The sequence below is a fragment of the Zonotrichia leucophrys genome, chromosome Z (genome assembly GCF_028769735.1).
Source record: "Zonotrichia leucophrys gambelii isolate GWCS_2022_RI chromosome Z, RI_Zleu_2.0, whole genome shotgun sequence".
Classification (NCBI taxonomy): Eukaryota; Metazoa; Chordata; class Aves; order Passeriformes; family Passerellidae; genus Zonotrichia; species Zonotrichia leucophrys.
The window spans coordinates 57,153,235-57,168,793 of record NC_088200.1 but is presented as its reverse complement, the minus strand read 5'-3'; positions in this window follow the sequence as shown (position 1 = coordinate 57,168,793).

Genomic DNA, 15,559 nt, shown 5'->3' with positions numbered 1-15,559 from the left:
AAGCTGTGATATAGTATTGTAGAATATTTTTTTCACAAGAGAACTCTGGAGGTCTGATCCACCACTTGCCCCATCACACTTTTAAGCTCCATGTTTAAAGCAGTACCAGCTGAACTAGAGTGCCTCAGCACTTGTTCAGTAGAGCAGGGAAGATCTACCGGAGTGGAGATCCCCATGGCTTTTCTGTATGTCTCTTCTTCAGTCAAGCATCTTGCTGGGGAATAAAGGGGCCCCTTTGGTCTCTGGCAAATGTCTTTGGTGCTGTCCCTCTATACCTCAGAGAAGAGGTCTGTCTCTTTCCTTTCTGTTTCCCCACCACAAAGAAGTTGAAGACATCTAAGAGTCCTTCTCTCCCTTCTTGTCTTCAGATTGTACGAAAGTCTTTTCTCCATCCCCTTCCAGATGTACTACGCTCCAGCACCTTCTCTATCTCTGTGGCATCTGCTGGGCTTTTTCCATGGAGTTAGTGGCTGCCCAGTTCCAGGGAGGCAAAACTCAGCACAGATCTCTAGATGCTGCCAGGCTCACTGGTGCTGATGCAAGGAGGAAAACACCTGAATTTGAAATTAAATGGCACAGAAGCAAATTCAGGCAGGTGAGTCTATCTATTAGAGTCATCTGAAGCACTGGTCATGGTGCTCTCCTGAACTTAACAGGGGAATTCTTGGGTGAGAAGTTTTTGTGTACCAGATACTGGTTTTTCCAGGAGGAGATATCTAAGTGTGCATGGCACAGAAACAGGTGTATAGAACAGTTCCTTAACACTGTGCCAGCCCTGCTGGGGAACACTGTTTAAAACTGTCCTTAAGGGATGGGCTAGATGTGTTTCTTTCCACTGTCTTGTGCCCTAACTCCTTGTACCTGATTTTCTTTGGCCTCATAAGAGGTAAAAAAGTGACAGGTTTTAGATTGTAATCTATTTTATGCCATAAGACCCCTTAAATAATAATTAATTTTTAATTACTATTATTACTATAGGTGCTATTAAGTACTTATTAATTTTGGTTTTCATTTCTGGCAGATGCTGATGTGTGAAACAGTGATCCAGAGTCTAGCACAATAAAATGAATACTGTCCCACTGCCTGTCTGCAGAGGGATTTCTTGTCCGTGAGAAAACCACTGAAAGGCTCCCTAACCTTTATGTGGAATATCTACATACTCCACACTAATACTTAAACATTGATAAAAGTATTTTAATTAAAATTTTTGTAAGCACCTTTCAGAAACTCCTCAAACACTTGTCTTTGTACAATCATCTAAATGCTATCCACTTCCATTGAAACAAATTATTTTCAGGACTAAAGATTTAATCTAAAATTGTCTCTGAAACTTCTTTTCTCAAAAAGACAGAATTAATTTCAGAGACAAAAATCCATATAAATAATTTTATATTCTTTAAATAAACTGTTGAATTTGGAGCTGGACTTCAGAAATGATCAGTTATTTTTATATTCTAAGTAGCTTGACTAAGATGTTAATTTGAGAAACTAAAATCCATCACTTAAGCAGAGTAAATCCTATGGTTCAAACTCAGATCTTCTGTAATCATTTTAGATAAAAAATACTTACAACAACCCCAGAGTGGACAAAACAAGATCAGCTCTTTTCTTGGAGTGGCAAGAGCTTATTGTTGCAAACCCACAGCGTCTGTTCTCATATGATGGGGAAGTGAGAAACCACATATAATTACTGTCTGCAGTCTTGGAGCCACTGGCTGCCTTTAATTGCAGAGAGTTTGCAGACTCTGTCTAATGTAAACTCTCTCTGCAATTAAATCCAGCCCACTCACATATCATCTGGGCAACTGACCCCCAGTGACCCTGCTGGAGCAGGGAGGTTGGACTGGACCAGGACCTCCAGAGACCCCTGCCACCCTCAGCTGTTTTTCAGCCCTTTGAGGCTGTGATCCCCGCCAGAGCAATGAGGAGGTGTGGTCAGCAGCCACCCCAAGACAGCCCTCCTCCCCGTGCAGAGCAGTGCCCAGTCAAAGCCCAGGTCAGGAGGTCTCAGCTCCTTATTCCTGCCCTGTGCCAGAGCCCAGCAGGACCCCTGCCAGCTGCAATGGCAGAGTGAGGGCAAGATGAAGCATTTCCTGACAGGCTGGAGTCACTTGGTAGGAGCTCACACTCAGAAGAAAGATGAAGGGGGATGATAATGGTGAGGTGCTTACCTCAGCATGGAATGCCCAGCTGCAGAGCAGAGCTGCTCCACCAGAGATGAAGCCCCATGCATTTCCTGGCCTGACCTGAGGCATCAAGGACACCCCAAAGCTTAGAAGCCGAGAAAGCATAGACTCACAGCTGAAATGTACAAAGGTTTCTTTCAGGTGACACAGGCTGCTTCTCTGGAGGCCGGTGCTGGTGCTGAGGGTAGCTTTACATTGCTATGGAAGAACAGAAACTGCTGGGTGATGATGGGGCAAATCTTGAGGAATTCCTTGTTTGCTGTCCTTGCCTGTGGGAGGAACCCCTTTGCAGAGACTGAGCCACCATCTGTCCTCAATGAAAAAGCTATGATCAGTCCGTGGGACATAGTGGCGGGACAGTGAAAACAGAAGTCCATAGGCTCACAGGCAGCATGATTCAAGGGTCAGAGTGGCCCTGTGCTGGCAGGGTCATGAACAGGAGACCCAAGTGCAGCCAGAGTGCTAAACATGAGAAACCCTCACAAACATGATAGATTTTAAGAGCCCTGGCTTCTTTAGTCCTGACTTGCCTTTGTAATAATTTTTCTATGCTCCAAACATCCTCCCATACCCACCCACAGCAAGCTACCAGCAGGAAAAACAGGCTGCACATCAGAGGTAGAACATCTGTTGGGATAGGAGGAGCTGACATGAGTTCATTTTCCATACCCTTTAAGACATTGTTAACCTGAACAAATACATTCCTGCCCTGAAATTACTTTAAAGAGCAATTTTACAGATTATATGCAGAAATTACCTGGGCGTGGCTGATCCAATTTATTATGTTCTTTAATGTTCTTTTAACAAAAACAATCTTGTCATTCTCCTCTGTACATTGAACCCTGTTCAAAAGGATGCTAAAAAATAGCCTAATAAGTCATTCTTGCTGGACAAAAAATAAAAAAATATAATTCAACTGCTGACTCATTAAATAGAAGCAAGAGAAAAAATTCCTGAACTTGGAATGATTTAGAGATGTTGGTATGGCAACAATACATTGCCAAATTTTATGCCAAGCCTGAGTCCAAGTAATAATACCCACAAGGGAAAACACACTGGACAATGCAGATATTGCTGTGAATGGGCATTGGGGTTTCCTCACCCTGTCCAGATCTCTCTGCAGTGAGAACTAGTTCTCATGGTATGTATGACTGCATGTCAATGTAAAATTTTGACCAGGAAGACCTCTTGAATGCATAAGTAAAATTCTAGACTACTGGAAATATTGTCAAAATCAAATGAGACATCCTGAAAGCTTGATGACCAGGAGACAATGATAAAGTTCACATTTTATTTATCTTAAATGAGTGATTTACCATCTGAGTAGCATTAGGGAAAATGGAAACCATAGGGATTATCTTATCTTTGTTACTGAATGTTTAGGTCAGGCAGATGTGGGGCTAACCACTAGACATGTTCATGTTTTGCTATTAAGGCATTATGTGAAGAAGGAAATTATAAACCACATTGGCATACCAGATATGCTATTGCCCAAAAGTTGCTCTTTTCCCAATTTAGTCAGAACAGAGCAGACTTTTATAATAGGCATTTTCCCACTTAGGCCAGGCCTGTAAATTATCTTGTTAGAAGCCTTTTTTAGGAGGATTTAGTGGAGATAGGTACTTTGCTGTACAAAAAGATTCATTACTATGACATGCCTTTGCTGCTTGTTTTAAATGCAAGCCAGGCTTTCTGCATGCTCTTCAGAGGGGATGCAGCAACAGATTTTGAAAGCTTTTCTTCATTTTCTCAAGCAGTAATGCTTCAGCAACCTAGAGACCTTAGTTTGTTTCTCTTTCTTAGAAGTCTGCCTGTGCAGACTTCTAAGAAATAGATCTGAATTACTTTCTTCCAGCAGAAATCTCACTGAGATTTTACTTGGATTGTGGCCTTCACACATGCTCAAGAGACATTATATCTGTGTAGACAGATAGTTAGAAACTAATCCTGCAAAGAGGGAGGCAACTTCACATCAGGACCCTCTATGGCTTAATTACAACTAACACACCTGTGTCAGATGTTTTCATCTTGAAAATTGGGCACATTACACCAAATACTTTTTCCAGATATTTGAAAACAGCAACATATGACAAACATGCTAAAATAATACTTCTTTCTCCACTCGGACTATTGAAAACTCCTGCAATTTCATGCAAATTAGTTTTAACTTAACAGTTGCCCTCTAATGTGTGTGGTATGGGTTTCATCATGTTATTAATGAGATTAGTTAAATTGCATTTCTGATGTGCCTTTGAGCTACAGGTCAAAGGGGCATTGACAGCCAGTACATGATTGGCCCTTATTCCACAGCTCTTCAACCATGTTTCCACAGCAGACAATTTGACCCTGTGATCCAGAACAATCCACAGCGGGAGAAGGCCTTCAAAAAAGAAAGGCAAACAGTTCGCCACTGTCATAGAGCACAAGAAGCTTTGGTTTGAGTGGTGTTTGTTCCACATGCACATTCTCAGCAAGAGGATGTCCATGCTGTTATGATTTCTCTTCCTTCCCCTACCAATTATAATAGGTGTCTCCAATCACAGTTTCTCCACTATTGGCTTGCAAATACTTACCCTAGTTTAAACACCGAACATTATCTAGCATAGTTACTGTTCAGTGATATAATTCGACTTAGTTTGTTATTTCCTTAATTAGTTAATATGCTGTTACTTGAAATGGTGCTACTTCACCCAGTTAAAACCAGATTAAAGAACAGAACATTAACTATTAATACAGGACCTAAATACATGCTTGAAAAGCTCCCTGAGATCTTCAGTGATTATTTTATTTTTTAACGTCTTTTATTGCAATGAACCTACATGTCGGACCTAAATAAAGGAAACTATATATACTTTTTACAATATAATTAGCATAATAGGTCAACCTTTGAGTCTGCCAAGACTTCAATAAAGTAGATAAAGGTCAAAAAATAAAATTAGTTAAGTTTGAATGTATGAATGGCTTTGTTTTTAAGAATGTTATGAATAAGTCTTATGCAAAATACTTCTCCTTAAGAAAATGAAATGTGGGAGAAAGGTTGTATGGCTAAATTGCAGAGATGACTTTTTGCTTTCTCAAAAGTGTTTGAAATACTTATTCCAATATAGAGGGAAGCCTTATCTTTTAAATAAAATGCAGACTGCTAAAGGTTTAGATGGGTTAGAGGAGAAAACCTGGCCTATACGTTTTTAAGAATGGCTATCAGAGCTACAGTCTTATCCCCAACCCAAGGGGAATTCAGGAATATAAATAAATTGCACCACTGTCAGAAGTGATGAGTGTATAGCAGCTGACTGCAAGGAAAGTTTGTGAACATACTGTGGTGAAGCACAACAGCCAGGCAGTCTCTGAGTCTCTTGTAGTTCACAGCCCATTTCAGACAGCTTCTCTGCCCAAGAAGTCATGTAAGAGAGATTTCATTTTAAGACACAGCTTTCTCCACTCAACCTTTTTTGTTGGTCCTCTTTCTAGATTTCAGTGCCAAATCAGAAGCTTACCTCGACAAATAAAATTTCCTTGTACCATGCTGACTGTTAACTAGGCAGACTAAACAGTTGAACTCATGCTGACTGTACTTGGACACAAAGCAGAGGAGAGCAGCTTGATTTATTGTCAGCAGGAGGTTGCTTTTTCCAGTGAGGGAATGTGGTGTCTGAGAAGACAACGTAGCTCCTGATGCAATTCACTGTACTTCTGATGTGAGAAAGGTAAGGGCATGCTTTTTTCACATCGGTGTTATTTTCTGAGTGCATAGGTGAAAAGTAAGCAACCTCACCTTTTTGAAATGAGTGCACACACTTCCCCGCTTACATTAAACCTTTCAGTCTACAAGGAAGCTCATGCAGCTGATGATGTGTTCAATGTGGAAATGAACAGCTGGATTTTAGAGCATTAATATAGTAAAATAAGTTGTGTTTGTGTAGTTTTTTTTCCTTTACATTAGTGATGAGCCAGCATAGTATACTGCAACACCAGCCTGAACGGCTGACTGCATTGGCTCTGCTATCACAGTTGACCTTTGTTTTACAAGCAACCAGTTCTACACAGGTTACCTTCACTGGCCTCTGTAGTATCTAATTTATCCCATGCTCTTTGTATGAACAGCTCCTCTGGGTAACACATTACAGTGTCTCTCTTCAGCATGTGCAAAGGCCACAATGACAATCAAATATCAATCTCATTATTTCTGCTGGAATAAAAACTGTTCAGGTCTGTCACATGGAAGCTTTACCATCCATGCAGTCTATGAGTTTTTCAAAATCAAATGATAATTCCAGCTTCATAGTCTTAAGCCACAGGATGTAAACACCCCATCACTTACACAGAGTCTAATTATTCCCTAAAAGTATTTAAAATTTTCTGTAACAATTTTGATTTTAAAAATTTGTGCTGCTGAGAATATTTAAATTGTGTAATTGCATTTTCAGATTAGCACATGTGACAGCACAAGAGAGAACAAATCAGCCTCTGGTGGATAAAGTTCTAACAGGAGTTGAGCTTTAAAGCATTTCAGTAATTCTGCAGGACCATCAAGAGAATTTAAAATCATAACAATTGGGATCTGTGTTAAGTACTTCTGTCTTCATATCTGTTAATTATACATGGAAACAAGAACTGGGTATTTGCTCAAGGTGGGAAGCAACTGTGAAATTCAGCACAAGAACACAGAAGAAGTTCTTTGTGAAACACTATCCTATTCTAACAAATTTGAAGACAGACCTGAACTATACCCTATGTATTTTCCTAAGAACTCCGTGATACTGTAAAAAAAATCATTAAAACTGAAAAAAGCATCAAGAAAATCGGCATGATTTTTAACTGGCTAGTTTTTACTTTCTGGCCTGGTGTAATAAAAAACTAAACAAATTGGTCTTTCTGCAGAAAACGTGTAGTTTTCATGCATTTCTTCCCCACATCCACTCTACCACATGAATCTTTTCTTCCGGTCTTCAAGACGTAGAGTGTCTCTTTTTGGTTGAGTGGACAGCAGGCAAAGGGCAAGTGTGCCTTGGCTGGCTTGGAACAGGAGACAGGGTGCCAACTGCCCAGCTTAACTCTGCTCCTGAGCTTTTGGGGAGCTCACCAGAAGACAGAATACCTGACCCTTCTCTGCCTTTCCTTATGCACAGTGCTGTGTCTTCCTTCTTGTCTTCCTAGAAACCAATTTTTACAAAATTTATATGACATCAAAGCCATTGGGATTTCCAGCATGACTGAAACAGGTCAACACACACAAAAAGTTACTTATACAGATCACAGACTTTTCCCTTGGCAAAAGGAGGGGTCTTCTAGTGCAGCACTAAGCAAATTGTACTTCTTTCACAAATACTTGCTAGCTCTCATTTTCAGTAACACTGACTACATGCATGACAAACATAATTACTTTTCCATTTCTCATCCTTCTGAGCTGGTTTAGGCCCAGTTGGTTTGTTTTGTATTTACTGGTCAGCAGCTATATCAGAAACAAAAGAAGGACTGAGGTTATCTGGTTAATTCTGGACTTCAATGAAGCTTTCATATGGCACTTTCTGCCACCACTGTGTAATAGAAATATTGAATTGCTCTTTTCCAATTACACAAACTAACAGCAGAAGACCAGGAGCAAAGCAAGCATGCATGCCTCCATGTGCTGTGGGTGTGAGAATACACTGCGTGTCCTCCTGCAGAGAGATTAACAAGTCCCCTGCTGGGGATTTCTGGCATGCACAGATACAGGCAAAACAGAAGAGGAGGGAAGTAACCTTGTACACCTTTGGACTTTGTTGTCCAAAATCCTCTGCCAGCCTATATATACCTCGGCCAGCCTGTATAATTGAGCTGCTCTCTACATCTGAAAATGTGTTTAAAGCAGAAGGAATGCATTAGTGCATTTGACTACTGAAAGGCAAAACTAAAAAAGGTTTTTAAGAACTCTGTAGTTATTAGCAGTCAAAAATGACAACATCCTCTTTGTTGTTTTGAATTAGGTTTAGGAAGGGAATTCCATTGCAGAAAAATGTCCAGCTGAAGGGGCATATAACAGAATGTGCATCCAATGACATGGTAAAGTCCTCTGAAGAGAAACTAAAAATACCACAAAATAGGTCTTCCAAACACTAGAAATTGAACTGAGATGACTGATATGCAGAAAAGGCCTAGATAAATCACCCAACTTTTTTTGTTTTTCAGTGAGAAGGAAAAGGAAAGAGGAGGAGGAGAGAAAGAAAAGAAGATAGAAAGGCAGAACACGGAGCTACTGTCTACAGGTGTCACTGCTTTCTGGGAAGATGAGCAATAATGTCTTGAGGTATTTAAAAACGATAATGGTATGGCCTTTGCACAGTATCCTTAAAGCAGATTTAACTAAGTCCCTTGTGTGCTCTACCTGGATAGCACCAATCATCTCTTCTCATCTTCACCTTTGTTGCAGTGGACCTGGAATTGTAGCTGTTGCTTTCTGGGACCATCAGGCATCTAATTGTGTTTGCAATATGTGGATCTTTCTGCAGATCTTTACTTCACTCATTAGCTCCCATTTAACATATTTCTTTGTGCAGAGAGCAAAGGACAAATCTGGGAATGTTTCTGAGAAAAAGGCTGTCTTGTCTTTCCCATACCTGGGGGACAAGACCCAGACACTGCTGACCCAGTAAGACACCTTTGTGCTGACAAAGAAATAAGAAAGAAAAAAAGAAAAAAGAAGAGCAGAGACAATGCTGCCTCAGGACAGCTATCTGTTAAAATTTCCTTTTACTTCAAATTGTTAATTGGACCTATTTTGTTTGGATTCTGCATTCTCTTATTTTAAATGGAGCATGAAATATGGTCTGATATAATGACTCTGAAACACTTTCAGCTATGCATGTTTGCAAAGCCATTAAAATTAAAATTATTACGTCTTTTTACACATAAAATACAATAAAATAGTAAACTAAAGTATTATTTCCATTTCTGTTCTTGAAAAATTTATTCTACAAGGTGCTAAAGGAAGCTGTGAGGAAAGGACAGATTTTTAGATAAACTATAATTCTATTTGCTTGTCTTGTATAAGTGGGAAAAATTGGTACAAGTATAAATGGAAACAAAATAACTCAAGGAGAACTAAATACAAAATAAGAAAATACTTTGAAATAGATAGGAAATTTTTACATCTTTCATTGAGTAGTCTTAGGCTTCAGAAAAGACTGGCAGCAGAAATACAGCAGTCAGGAGTGTGTTTTACTTCACATTCATAGGATCCCTTTTCCAAGGCATGTGTAATTTTTTTTTGCCAAAAAAAACTGTTGTGAGACTGGATCTCCCCATTTGAAGTAATAGTTGTAGCTATGAAGACAAACCGGTACTCAGCCTTGGGAGAAGGAACATCTCCACAAGGAGGAGCGAGACAAAGTGTAGACAAGTCTTTAAACTTACCCTGCAGAAAATTATTCTGAGATGAGAGTGTATAATGTACTTGTCTTTCACTGGCACTTAGAGCAGCAGAGGTGACACAGCTTCCCATGCTTTTGGCAGCTGCTCGCAGTTCCCTTACAGCTGGTTTTCCAGGCTCACAACTGCCAGTGATGGCAACACAAGGAATCATTCCCAAGACCTGCCTCACTGTGGAGAGATTCAGACACTGGACGACTGATTTGCTACCCAGAGTGTGGGACATGTGTTTTGCTGTCTCCTATATTTTTTGTGATTTGACTGGCTTGTTTTGCTCTGTTTGTCGAAGCAAGCAGCTAATCTATGTCCGGAGGAAAGTGTCTGGTTCAGCAGTCTGCAAACATGCCAGTGCAATGACTTCTGCATTCCTGTTTCCTCTCCATACCTGCCAGTAATGTGGAACTTGCATATGCAATACTCTCTTGCAGTCTGGGAGATACTTTGCTGCTGTTGTGCTCTGTGCACTCAATAATTGCTCTCTCTTCTGAAATCTTTTGCTATTTCTGTTGTTTTTAATTTATTATCTGCTCCATGAAGGGTCTTAGACTTGTATCATGGCAGTCTTTGACATAAAGATTTAAATAGTTTCTTTCAATTCATCTTCCCCACTGTGCACTGTGGAAACACACAGTATGACTGCTGGCCTCCAGGTCTGCAGAATGAGTCTTCAGAGCCCTCTCTGCTAAAAACCAAACAAATACATACTTTATTAGCATTAAAGCATCCAGATTTTAAAAAAATTCAGGATTCCCTGGGGAAACCTCCTTTTGCTTCTGACATCTAGCATGAGAAAAGCAATGGAAAGTGAATCCATTTTTTTAACAACAGCACTTTTCACCATATTTTTGTGTAATGAAAATTAATTAAGTCTTGCTAATTTAAACATTAAAACATTAGGAAATGCCAGAATAAAAACTGCTTGAGCAATCCTAATTCCACCTCCACCCCCATACACACATTCTGTATTTCATGAGCTTGCGTGGCCTTTAATTACACTTTCAGGTACCACGCGGGCTCCTTAGATAGTACAGAATGCACAAAACTAGTAAGTTTGCCTATCTTCTTCTCCTTTCTCTCTTTTTTTTTTTTTTTTTTAATGTTACCAAGTTTTAATGATACATAGCAGAGAGGCAGCATTCCTAGGGTAACAAAAGTCCCTGCAGTTTCCTGAAAACCTGTGGCTAAGGAAAGAACCTATTAGCATGGCAGCACAGAAACCTGCAGTGTCAGCAGCAAACAGATGATCCATGCAGGAGGATATTACCAATGCCCCAACCATGATGAAAAGGTTGCAACTTTCTCAGTGCTAGTCAACCCAAAGGTGCAGCCCCAAGATATCTGACTCCTTAGTTCTGCAACTCAGGACATCTTGTTCCTCACCTCTTGCACAGCTCCTTTTCACTCTGTCACTCTTTCCAACAGTGAGGAGATCTCTGAAGCTTCCACCAAGTGTAAGAACAGGCCATCTCAGTGTTCAAGAAAAAAGGAGATAAATAAGCAGACTGGCTTGGGTAAATACGGAATTGTGGCAGAACTCCAGGGCAAAAAAAGAATATACAGAAGATGGAAGCAGGGATGGGCTATGCAGGAGGAATTTACAAACATTGCCTGGGCATGTAGGAATGGTGTCAGGAAAGTAAAAGCCCAGCTGGAATTTTAACTTTCATGTCAATAGTAACAAAAAGAGCTTCAGCTGCTAAATGGTAAGCAGCTGAACAAGGAAAATTGCATGTGGTCACTGAGCAGGGTGTTTTACTCTTAAGTGGACACAATCAAACCTGAGGAACTCAATGCCTTCTTTACACAGCAAGGTCTCTCTCCTAGGGCTTCAGGCCAGGTATTCATGGAGAGGAGAGATCACCATGAGTGGTGAATTAGGAGTTGCTGGAGAAAACGTGGCTTATACAAGTCCATGGAAATACAAGGGCCATGTCCAAGGATGCTGAGAGACATCTGATTCCAGCACAAGGTTTCAATCATCTTTGAGGAGCCATGGATATCCCTACCAACAGTAGAAATGTTGCATTTATACTTAAAAAAACCTCAAAGAACAGCCAAAGCAACTGCAGACTGTCCAATCACGCTTCAATCCCTGGCAAAAAAGATCATAAAAAAAGTTCTCGCATTATATTTCTGAACATGTGAAGGAGAAATAGGCAATTGTGAATAATCAGCACAGGTTCACCAAGGATGTCATGACAGTGAACATGCCTGCTTGCCCTTTTTCATAAAAGAATGTGATTTGTGGATGGGTGAGAGCAATGCATGATATTTACCTTGAATGTAGCAACATTTTCAACTCTGTCTACCGGCATTCTTGTATTTAAGCTAAGATATTATGGTCTGGATGTTTAGCCAACTGATCCAACTTTGAATGAGGTCAGAGGGTTGTGATTAATTAGTTGTACTCTATCTGAGGGCTGCGTTGTGGCATCTATCCTAGGACTGATCCAGCAGGAAAATCAGTTGCCCAAAGAGGTTGTGCAGTCTCCATTGCTGAGGGTTTTCAAGACCAGACTGAGTCCTAAGCAAACTGGTCTGACTTCATTTCTGCAGAATCTTAGGAGACAAGAGGGCTAATGTATATGTCTCAAACACCGATATCCAAAAACCTGTGGAGCCAGCCATGGATTGTTGGTGATAACAGCCAGGAATTATTGGTAATAATCCACTGAGAAAGAGGAGGATGTGGCTGGAGAAGAGGCCATAAGGAGGTAGGGCAGCACATTTCTGGGACAAACGTCCTAGTTCTGGCTCCTGGAGATGAGCACAACACAGCACAAGTGCAGGGATGAGGCTGAGAAGTGGGCATGGAATGTAAGAGGGGATTGACACCACCAAAGATCCCCAAAGCCATCCCCAACCAATTTTCAGAAAAGTCTAGAGGAATGGACTGCACAGGGTTGCTAATTTGCATAGAAAATTATAAACTTATCTCCAGTATGAGGAGATTTATCTGTAGAAGGAACCACCATAAAGCCTGGGTGCACAGATGCTCCCAGAACCCTGAACATACCATCAGCTGGATCAGTGCTGGAGCCAGGACTTTTTTTCCTTTCACTCTGTCTCCTCCTCTCCAATTCATGCCTCTGTTCTCATTCAACTAACCACTTTACCCAAACCCAGTGCCATGTGCTTACACCAATTTACACACCAAGAGTGTCATTTACTAATAAAACTTGGTAAGATTTTGCAGCCCCTCTGATTTGTAATTTCTTTCAACCATGAGCATCTACAAATCTTGGGTACTTCCCTCCCCTTAAGCCATAATTTCTGACCCTGCTTGGAACCTGGATGATCCTGTAATTACCATCATGAGGGCATAATACTTGAAAAGTGCTATGGGTGCGGAATTCTCTTCTGACACAAAGTTATTTCACATCCATTTTTCAACCAAGGTACAGAGATTTCAACTACTCCACTGCTGAAAACTTTCTTTTCCTTACGTACTGCATCAATTGCGTAGTTGGATCTGTTCAGTATATCTTAGATATACTCACACATCACAGACTACAGGTATCCCAGTACAAATATCTATGAAACAAGAAACTGCTTAACTAAGAAGGAGAAATCTGGCTTATCCTTCCAGATCATAGAAACAAGAACAAGGATGAAAATAGGGACAGGATGGGAAAGAGAGGGTGACACTGAGGAGAAAGAGACTGATAGAAATACATTAGGAACAAACAGAGGACTAGGAAAGAATGAGAAGATGCAGGGCAGAGGAAGCCATTCTCCTTCAACACTAATCCTATTGCTGTCCTGGTTGTGCTGCCAATAGAAATGGTGCCTCTGTTCATGAGGGATGTGGTGTAGAGCAGAGGAATGAGATCACAAAGAGCTGCTCGAAATACCCCTATGTTTCTGCAGCTCCACACCGGTCCTTACAGGGTGCATACAACAAGGCAATACATCTAGAAGGACAAGTGGAGAAAAGGATTCATTTTATTCCCAGGTGTGGGAGTAAATTGTTCTGCTCCAAACATCAAAGCAGTTCTCTTCTGCCGCATTGTCCTTTTCCCTTTCTGTAGCCCAGTTTGACACTGGATTTCTGATGTCTGCACCCAAATGGCAGAGCTGTCACAGAAAGAATCTCCCTCACCATCCAGCTCCAACTTTTTCTGGGACCCTATTTCAAGTAAACAGCACAGATTATCTTGACATAAATAATATCAAAAGAGGCTAAACAGGGCAGACTTGATTCTGATCTGTCCTACAAATATTTGAGCTTTTGACATATTTTACTCACAAAATAAATCAGTAAGGGAATTTCACATGGGATCTTGGTTTCTGACATCATTGTTCAGACATCTTTAATGATAACAGAGATTTTAAGCAGAAGAGGATGTGAGCATGGTGATGCTCATCTACACAGTCTTAGTGAAGCTGATTTTCCCACAGGGGTTTTTCTGCCAGGAAAGACAAGGGAGAGGAGGGAATGATGGTTCTCGTGGTGAGCACTGGCCACTGTGCCTTTCTGCTGTCCCACATATCTGGGTTCTTCCTAGCACGTTGGTGGATAAGTTTCTCTTCATATGACAGCACTGCTGAGTCAGGAGGGCAGTTCACTCATGCACACAATTCAGATCACTGCATCATCTGTCTTTCCAGAGCAGGGCAGAAGCTGCTATGCATCAGCCTACAACATACACAACAGTGCACATTTGTCAGCATCTCACACACCTGGCAAACCAGGTCAGGCATTTGTAGATAGACGAACATGTCAATCAATAATATTACCTTAATATTCCCACTTGCTCTTACAAAATGTCAACTGGTATTACTAAATGTCAACCCCTCATTCCAGCTAAGAGAGACTAGAAGGCACAATCTATCAGTCAGTAAAGCTGACTAGCTTGTTCACTAGCACAAATAACCCATGCTTCCCTCTACCTTGAAACAACATGCTTGACATGGGCTAGAAATGGTTTCTTCTTCTTCATTTTCCTCTCTCTATTGCCTACTCCTCTCTGATCCCAGAAAATTTCAGCTAAAATTGTTCATGAGAGAATACTGGCATGCAGGATAATCTTCCTTGCCCACTCTTCCAAATATGCTCAATGCATTTAGCATAAAGTCGTTCTAACAGTAAGTGACCTCAGTGTCTTACTGAGAGGGTGATATGGTTTTAGCAGGTTGTGGTGAGGAATGGCACAAGGATTTCAAAGGCCTGAGCAAGAGGTGACATGGTGGATGTTAGTATTTTAGGGCCATTTCTGGAATCCATCAGCCTGATGTCTCAGTACTGCTGAGGCCGAGTGTTGGTGTGCAGTGGGTGTGTGAGGGTGATTACATCTCAGAGTTGACATAAAGATGCTGAGGCACTACAAGTGTTCATCTGATCTGGTCACAGGTCTTGTTTGAAACCAGTGGAGACTTTTCTTTTGCATTCCTTTGCATTTTTTTCCCCTGGTGAGTTTTTGGGTAGGAGATAACATCTAGTAGTGTGTCTCTACATCGAGGAAAGACAGCAGCAAAACCAGTCATAAAAATCCATAACCGAACTTATCCATAACCGAACTAGATATACTTCGGCTGATAGACCCCTGTGGATCTTACTTCTCCCCTTATTCTCCTCTAGTCCTTTTTCGACTCCAGTAAGCGATCACCCCTCAGACAGGGCTGCTCCCGCAAGGCTTCTCGCGGCTCATGCCACCACCAGCACCCCCAGCTGCGGCAGATGCCGCTCGGCTGCTGCCCAAGGCGACGGCTAACGGGGACTCCCACGGGAACGCGGAGCCGTCAGCGGGCATTAGTGATGGAGGCGACGCTGATGTTGTTTTTTTTGGCGACACACGAGCAGGAGAGACAGGGCAGCCCCCTTCCGCGCACCTCAGCAGCCCCTATGCGGAGCGCCGGGCTTTCCCCCGCCGAGGAGCGCCGCAGGCCAGACCCCGCTCCGTGGGGAAGGGCTGGCGCCCGGCCCGGGGCGGCTCCGCAGCGAGGGCACGCCCGCAGCGCAGCCC